The following is a 9,366-nucleotide window of genomic DNA, read 5'->3' on the forward strand; positions in this document are numbered from 1 at the left end:
AAGCAGCAGCAGTAGGCCTACAGGCCCATTGCAGCAATAAGCCCATACGACTTCATTGCGAGCGTCGACGTTGCGCAACGGACGTCAGCGAGAACTTGTTGTCACGATGTGGGTGTTATTAAATACAGCGCATTTAAAGTCGGCCACAAATATGAACGAGACGATGAGCTCGCACCAGTTTGCTCTACTAACACACCACGTGTGAGGAGTGGGGGGACAGGCAGTGAGGAGGAGCTGAAGTGGGGACCTGCGCAAACTTGTGTAGAGGTGTGAGACAAGACCCATATACACACGTGAGTGAGTTGTTAACCAACCAGTTCATGGGCGCGTGACCTCGGAGGCAGTCCGCCGACGAGCGCCGACGAGCGTTGAAGGGGATAAGCAACTGCAGAGGTTGCAAGATCTGTCTGCAGCCGCATTCATCCCGCGATAGTTTTACACCATGTGACATGTCACCTCGTCAACGCAACGTCGACGAAATTTCGAAGTTTGACAGGAAATCTAACCGTCATGCAGCATTTTCATCCAGGGTGCATTGCTGTCTAAATGCGCATTCATGCGTTGATGACAACTCGATCGCACCTAATGTCTGAGGTGCGCGGTTGACGTATTATTTCATCCGCAACCGCTTCTCAGAATTTCTCATCCACCCGCCCTAATGTTTTTTCTCCAATTTCCAAAACCGAATCCGCCCGCCATCCGCCTATTAGTTTTTAGTATTTAAGATGCCTGAGGCACATAGTCGATCGTCTTTTTCAAGCAGTGCAGGTCATTTACATCTTGCCAGCCCATGTTTAAAAAAAAATCTCTAATTTATAGCGATTCCCAACTTGTCTCCACCCATCGCACAACGTGAAAGTTGAAACGTGTGGATGCTTTAATGCAGCCTAAATTTTAACAGTTTAAATACATCCAGTCCAAGCAGCACAATCGAAACTATTGGCTATATAGCTTACAAGTTTGGGTGGTCCAATAAGACCAGTCAAGTGTCTTGCGAAGAGTGCAGAGAATTACGTCGCGCGTGTGTGTGTGAGCGAGAGAGGGCGAGAGAGGGAGCGATTCCAAACTTGTCTCCATCCATCGCACAACGTGAAAGTTAACGTGTATGCTTTCATGCAGCCTAAATTAGCCTTTCGCAAAACCCCTCCCACAAACGGCCGCCAACCAATCCGAGCTCAGCAACGGTAACTAAGGAGTGTAGAACTTGTCGAGGTCCGTCTAAAACCTACGATTTCAGGGAGACATACAACGTGTGCCTATGGCACCGTCAGGGTCCGACACCATCTGAAGATTAATTAGGACCTCATTTTTTCACTTTCCCGGAGCAAAAACCTCAAGCGGACTGATAACAGGGATGGATTAAGCCATGTGAAGGCTATTAGCTCCAGGTGATCATATTTAAAATTAGCAGGCTAACTGTGCAATCGTCTTGTTTGCTAATATAGCCCCCTTCCCCCTTGCATTTAGCTGGCAGAAAACGTACCCTAAACAAATAATCAATGCATCGCTCAGACTTAAGGACAATATTATATGATATTATAGTATTGGATCCACGGCATTATGATTCAAATTTTATTGGGAAACTACTAGTTGCGTTGTTTAATATGCGCCAAATGCACAGCCCACGGAGCAGCCCCCACCCTCTCTCCTTCCCAGTTTGTGTCTGTGTATTGCCCTATGCGTCGAGTGTGACAGCAAAAAAAGTAACACTGAAATGGGGCTGCGCTTGTTCCAACCTTGTTATGAAGATATTAACTGTCAACTAAAACCATTAAAGTGAACAGAAGAGAAACGCCCAGTGTGACTGCCCAAGAGCTGCGCAGTGTCAGTGCCCAAAGCCCGTCAAAGGTCTTGGCGGACGGCAATGTCCCAGTTTACACCAAGCACTAAGCCCATACGACTTCATTGCGAGCGTCGACGTTGCGCAACGGACGTCAGCGAGAACTTGTTGTCACGATGTGGGTGTTATTAAATACAGGCATTTAAAGTCGGCCACAAATATGAACGAGACGATGAGCTCGAACCGGTTTGCTCTACTAACACACCACGTGTGAGGAGTGGGGGGACAGGCAGTGAGGAGGAGCTGAAGTGGGGACCTGCGCAAACTTGTGTAGAGGTGTGAGACAAGACCCATATACACACGTGAGTGAGTTGTTGACCAACCAGTTCATGGGCGCGTGACCTCGGAGGCAGTCCGCCGACGAGCGTTGAAGGGGATAAGCAACTGCAGAGGTTGCAAGATCTGACTGCAGCCGCATTCATCCCGCGATAGTTTTACACCATGTGACATGTCACCTCGTCAACGCAACGTCGACGAAATTTCGAAGTTTGACAGGAAATCTAACCGTCATGCAGCATTTTCCACCCAGGGTGCATTGCTGTCTAAATGCGCATACATGCGTTGACACATCTCGATCGCACCTAGTATCAAATGTCCTGGTTACAGACATCACATCGCCATCATCAAGTTGTTGTATTTCAGTTGAATATGGCTTCTAGTAATCAGCGTGTGTAGGATACAAGAAGTGTAGGCTACACACATTTCCTATGAAACGCAGCCAAAACGTGTGCCTGGTTCTAAGTTTTTGACGGACGTAGCAACAATAACTAGGGGGCGTGGCTTTTGCGAAAGGTGAATTGTACCAATTTTGCCTCCTCTCCAAGCAGCACAATCGAAACTATTGGCTATCTAGCTTGCGAGTTTGGCTGGTCTATCCAACAAGATGAGTCAAGTGACATATGTCTTGCGAAGAGTGCAAGCGTCGCTTTGTGTGTGAGCGAGAGAACCAGAGAGAGAACGAGAGAGAGGCGCTTCCCAAAATCGCTCTGCAGAAAGGGCAAGGCGATGTCTCCAAATATTAGACAAAATGCAACTTATTTTAGTTAAGTAGACATCAGGAAAGTATTTTGTTTAGTTGCAAAGCCGAGCTGATTGGTTCATATTGCTCTGAAAGACACTCAAGTCTATGCCTATATTTTAATGGGTTTAGTATGCGCGCGAGGTCACCTAACTGTAGTGACGCCCGGTGCTATTACCAGAGGAAAACTATAGCACTTGGGCAAACGGTAAAGTCAGTTTAGCCATGCATACCTGCCTATGATGAACCAGTTTTCTTGTTTGAAAAAACACTATTCCTGGCGCTAAAGCAAACTGCCATTTCTGACTGACCCAGATGAAATCCCATGCACGGAACTCCACTGACATCGCATAGGCTATATTTCCCACCGCTTATCACAGTAGCCGACAGTGAAACATTGTTCTCATGAAGCTGGCGGTAGACGTGTATACTATCCACAGGTGAAGGACAATGTGCCATGATTTTGCGCACAACCTCAAACACAATTCCTTAATGGAAAATAGCCAACCCACTGTTGCATCAAACTTAAAGGTGAAAGTCGTGAGCTCCACCAACAATCCACCGTCATTGATAGGCGCTGCATGCTGCGCACAGGCTATCATCTTACACTTTATTATTATTGTGTTGGTGGATAGGAGAGTTTAATCTCAATTCCTTTCTCCCAATAATGATACAAACAGTAACAACTTACAAAATGCCAGTTTGGGAGGAACAGTTGAATTATAGCATGTACATGACTAGATCAAAAAATTTGAAGGAAAAAAAAAAAAAAACGGGATTTCCCGGGATTCCCGGGAAATGGGCCGTCAGATCCCGGGATTTGATTCATGCCATTTTCGGGAAAAATATTAAACCCTAGTCTCTACCTTGAAGTGACGAACTGGTTGCTTGGGGCTTTTTACGACGATGGAAGAAAGGAGGGACAGCTGTGAAGGTGGTTGCTGGAGAAAGCGCGGTCTTACTGTAGTTGGAGTAATTTTTAAAAAGGCTTCAACTGCGGATACCCCAAGGGATGCCTTCATTGCGCTCTTCAGTGCGAGAGGGCACCAAGTTAAGTCATTTCCCTTTGAACAACCACACAGAGTGGACAGTTCAATGCTGCTTGAAATGATAACTGAAAGGAGTCGAGAAAAATTAAATTAAAAAAATATTTGTGTGTTTGTCGTCTTTCTGCCAGCACGTCTTTATGCGCAACGGCTACAAGAAAAACAATTGCTATTATGACCGTCGCGCGTAAAGATGAGGAAGGGATAGATTTACGGATGCAATAGGGGCCGTCAAGCACAGTACACACGACATCTCCATGAAAGTCGTTAAATACTTGTCAACGCAATCATGTCACCGAAATCCATCCCCAATAACCAAATGTCGGTCTACATATCACTGTAGCATAATCACTCCAAATAACTACACAGAAATGGCCGGTGAAAGCGTGATGGCATGTACACTATCCTAATTCTCACTTGCTGGTGGTAACTGGTAACATATCTATTTTGGCTGAATTGAACAGTATATCCAGTATATCCACTTCCACTCATATCTCTCTCTCTCTCTCTCTCTCTCTCTCTCTCTCTCACTGTGTGTGTGTGTGTGTGTGTGTGTGTGTGTGTGTGTGTGTGTGTGTGTGTGTGTGTGCGCGCGCGCATCCAGGCTGGTGCGCGCGCAATTCGGGCATATTCGCAACTCTCTGCCTCCTCATCCTCGTGCGCAGTGACAGTGGACCGTGTGGCTGACGCCATTGCGAAGTTATTTGGCGCGATTTTATTGTGCAGTGATATGTACAGCGACATTTGGTTATTGGGGTGGATTTTGGGGGCATGATTGTACTCACAGGTATTTAACGACTTTCATAAAGATGTCATGTGTAGCCTACTGTGTTTGACGCACCTTTCAATCATCCTGCACATCTTCAGGCACAATGCTCTTAATGGCAATTATTTTTCTTGTGGCCTACGTTGGACGTAAGGACTTGCTGGCAGGAAGACGGCATACACAACCAAATATATTTAAAATTGTCTAATCATTGGACATTTTGTGTGGTAAAAGTTAGACGCTTGTGCACTTGGTGGCAGTAATCAATCACTGTCACTTGAACTCTGCCTGAGTTGAAATGTCAGGAGCAAGACCAACTTAAGAACAACTTAAGAACAACTTAAGACCAACTCAAGACCAAGCCGGAAGACTGTCTTACGAGCGACTTAAGACCTTGGTTACAACGTTGGTCTTAAGAACGAACAAAATGGCTAACGTCGTTAGCAAAGGCACTGTCGAGAAACGACCCCCAGGTTGGCATGGTTCTTCGGCTGCGAGTGTCACCTGTTCAGACAGTGTGCTATACCACTCTGGTGGTGTTCGGGATCCTGGAAAATGTGGCCATCGTTAGCACCATTGGAATGCTTATCGCGAAGGATCACGGGTCACGGCAAACAACGCTGCTCAGACGTCATTCTGGTGAACATGACCTTCTCCAATCTCATGGTGTCCATCACCAGGAACACCCTGCTGGTTATATCTGACCTGGGAGTTGAGGTATGTAGGTGAAGAATACTTATGAACAGGGACGTGCACAGGAATTTCAAAGGGCAGTTGCTCTAACCTGAAGAAAGGGCAAACCCCCCCCCCCCCCAAAAAAAAAAAACACAAAAAAAACCCCATCAACAATGAGCGGCCTTCAGAATTTTTTAGGAAACTGCACCATGGGTATTATTATTTTTAGTAGTAGTAGTAGAAGTAGTATATTATTGTCATAATTATTAATATTATTTTATTGTATATCTTGAATGCGTACCATATGATATAACATGCTAGTTTTTAAACATGTAGGCCTACCTATTAATCATATCAGAGATGATCAGCCTTATGCCCACCTGCCCTAAATTTATTCTGATCCACATTTCCTCATGTGTGGTATGTGGCTGCCCCTAAATTAAATGAAATTATGAGAAAAAGCCTTGATAGTTTTTAAACCTGTAACTTATCAGTCACAGAGATGATCAGTCTTATGCCCACCTGCCCTATGTGCAGAGGTCTGTGGCTCTGAGTCATCCTCATCTTAAATGAAATGAAATGATGAGTAAATTAATAGGCTAAATATGAAGATGCTTAATCAATTAACCCACTGTCATCTTTATAATCCTTGTAGCAGCCAAAGTAGACTTTAAGTTATAAATAGAAATAGTTTAAAAATGGTTAAAAGATAATTTCATTTGAATTTGAAATTTCGTTAATATGCATATTCCATGATTAAAATGATGAATATTATATAGGAAAGCTAAAACAATAAGAATTCACAGGTTTAGGTCATTTGTTGGGTCTTTTGTAGCCTATATTAAAAATGTGTACTGTCGCTTTAAGAATTGACGAGCCGGCTTTCATTCAGATCGCAAAGAACCGTGGCGTGGGAGCGACCAGTTCTTATCTGTTGCTCTGAAGCCCCGAGCTTCTCGCATTACTTTATAACCTTTTATTTTCATTACAGATATTTTAGTTAGTTCATGCACATTTTGTAGGCCTATGTCTTGAGAAGAACAGTAAACGCCAGTTATCATGTGGAGTGGATTTATTTCAATTACATGGACATTGACAGTGGAAACAGTAGCCTATCTTTGGGTCGGAGAATATATCAGGGTATAAAAGCACTTTCCAAGCGGTCTCACCAAGATCAAACCTCTACAATCCTGAAAAAGATTCTCTGCCTCACCTGCACCTGTTCATTTTTTTTTCGCAGCCAACTCTGCAGAGATGTGCTTCCTTTAGCTAGCCTACCCCCTTAAGTTCTCTCTTGCTTGATAAAACGACATGTCATCTGCACGTTTCTTAGTTGAGTTAGCCTTCCACAAAACAACCTGAGCCATATAAAACGTTGACAATGACTGCAAGCTAGCTGGCTGTCGTTTTTCCCCAATATCTGAACGTGGCACACCGGCTGTCAGATTAAAGTCCTAAACTCGACATCGGCTTTAAGAGGCATTAATTGTGGTCATGTAGTGTAATACTGTGTAGTCTGCTATGTTTCAGCTCACTTCAGGCCGCCAGGGCAGTCGCCCTACTCCCACGACATCTTCGACATATTTTGCGTCTCTGCCCTGGTCGCATCGCATGCATGCTTGCTCCCCCCTCCCTCCCATGTAGAGCTGCGCGTGCCCCCCCAACGCGCATGCTGCCCCTCCCTTTGCCTATCTCTCGAGGTGCAGGTGAATCTGAATTTGAAAACTTTATTTAGGAAGCTTCAATCAAAAGTACGAATTGCAAAGCAAATCAGTTGAAACATGAAATCTTAGCCTATTTTTCCGAGGCATATCTGCTGGCTGTCGAGTTTTTTTTTTTTTTGCTACCTAAACGTGGCGCTGGCTGGCTGTCAGATGTATGATAACGAAAAGTTCTAAACTCAACATTGTTGATAATAGAGAGGTTGATTGTGAGCATATTTTGTACCCTAATATGTAGACTGTGTGTAGGGCTCTAGCCGACATCCAGGCATCTTCAAAATCTTTCGTGTCTCTTATAGGCGCTCAAGCGCCTGTCGCGTGCCCCTCCCCACCGGAGTTGTTGCGTAGGCCTAGAACTACCTCACATCGCTCGTGCCCATAAGTGAGTTCGCAATTACTAGTGCGCCTGCGCGAAATTGACCTAGCAACGCAAAATGGTAGATAAACAAATGCGTGGATACCAGATCCTGCCTTCCCAAAGCGGTAGCACACTGAGCTGCACACTAGTAAACGAGGTAAATAAATGTCATAATTTGTGGATTTCGTAGTGGGGTAAAAGTGGTGCTTTCTGTAGATTTTAGAATGATTGCATTGCGATTCATGGGCGCAGCCATTGTGCACTGTCGCCATTGCTGAAGTGTGCCATTCTCCGTTATGCCATAGTTGCTGCGCTTATCAATTCTGGTGACTGAGACCATCAAAATGACAGCCTGAATTAAGTTTTGAATAAAGTTTCATGGATAGACGATGACATACAGTGGCCACAGGTGATTAATGAAGCTATACCATGAACTGGTAGAATAAATTAATGAAACATTCAATTTAAGAAGGGCATGTAAAGCTGTACTGAAGACATAGCTATGTGTGGGCTAACTGGCATCTCTTCAAAACGAGTTTGTTAATGAATTCTGGTTTCACTTAAAACGTTCAAAAATGTCTTGTTTTCAACCCCAAGACCCTCCTTGATCTACCAGCGAAATTTAGAGTAATTTGGGGTTGTTAAATGGTTGTGTGAATTGTTTGTTGTCAACATTACATATTCGGATTTAGCTAGCAATCCGGATGGTTAGCCTTCTGTTAGTTATCAGACATCTCTCCAAAACGAGTTCGTTATTAAATTCTGGTTTCACTTACAAAGTTCAAAAATGTCTTGTTTTCAACCCCAAGACCCTCCTTGATCTACCAGCGAAATTTTGAGTAATTTGGGGTTGTTAAATGGTTGTGTGACTTGTTTGTTGTCAACATTACATACTCGGATTTAGCTAGCAAACCGGATGGTTAGTCTTCTGTTAGTTACCAGACATCTCTCCAAAACAAGTTCGTTATTAAATTCTGGTTTCACTTAAAAAGTTAAAAATGTCTTGTTTTCAACCCCAAGACCCTCCTTGATCTACCAGCGAAATTTTTAGTAATTTGGGGTTGTTAAATGGTTGTGTGAATTGTTTGTCGTCAACATTACATGCTTGGAGTAACCGGCTAGATGAAATATCATGCGCGTTCGTTTATATGTATCCTGGGGCAACGCTGTTTTGTTTATCTCTCAAAATGGCGAATATTACCCATAATGCATTTCGCGCCGGTAATTGCGAATTCACTTATTCTCGACGGGTCTGATGAATTTGTATGACTGACTTAAGTCTTTATTGTACAAAACTTCAATCAAAATTATGAATTATAAAGAAATCAAATGATATTGAAATATGAAATTATAATTGCCAAATTATTTTCCCCTCCCTTGGAAGGGCAATATCAGCCAATGTGGGTAAAAGGGCCGTTGCTCGGGCACCGTGGGCAACTATGCTCTGCACGTGCCTGCTTATGAACATGAAATTAAACAATATGATAGACAATTTGATAGTGTGTAGCAGCTTCTCCCATGAACACCGCTGTGTCTATCAAGAGGTGCTGAGAAAGATAATGAGCTGTAATTGGGTAAATGTTTTTCAAAGCAACACCGTTGATTTGGACAGTAGGTTTAAAAAAAACATTTTTTTTGGTCTTTTTAGATTTTTATTATGGACAGGACAGTAGGCCTACGAGAGGTAAACAGGAAGCGAATGGAGAGAGAGATGGGGAGGGGTCGGCAAAGGAGCCGGGCTGGGAATCGAACCTCGCGTAATACAGTTGACGGCCATTTTTAGTATTGTGCTAACTGCAGATCTCAGAGCTGTCAAGACCTTAATCAATTCATATTTTCATGGGCTTTATCTGTATGCTTATAAATAGAATAGCTAAATAAGGTTCTGAGGAATATGTTGAAAACACAGTTGACACTATTGTCCCTCTCAAAAAGTAGGCCT

The sequence above is a fragment of the Engraulis encrasicolus genome, chromosome 14 (assembly GCF_034702125.1).
Source record: "Engraulis encrasicolus isolate BLACKSEA-1 chromosome 14, IST_EnEncr_1.0, whole genome shotgun sequence".
Classification (NCBI taxonomy): Eukaryota; Metazoa; Chordata; class Actinopteri; order Clupeiformes; family Engraulidae; genus Engraulis; species Engraulis encrasicolus.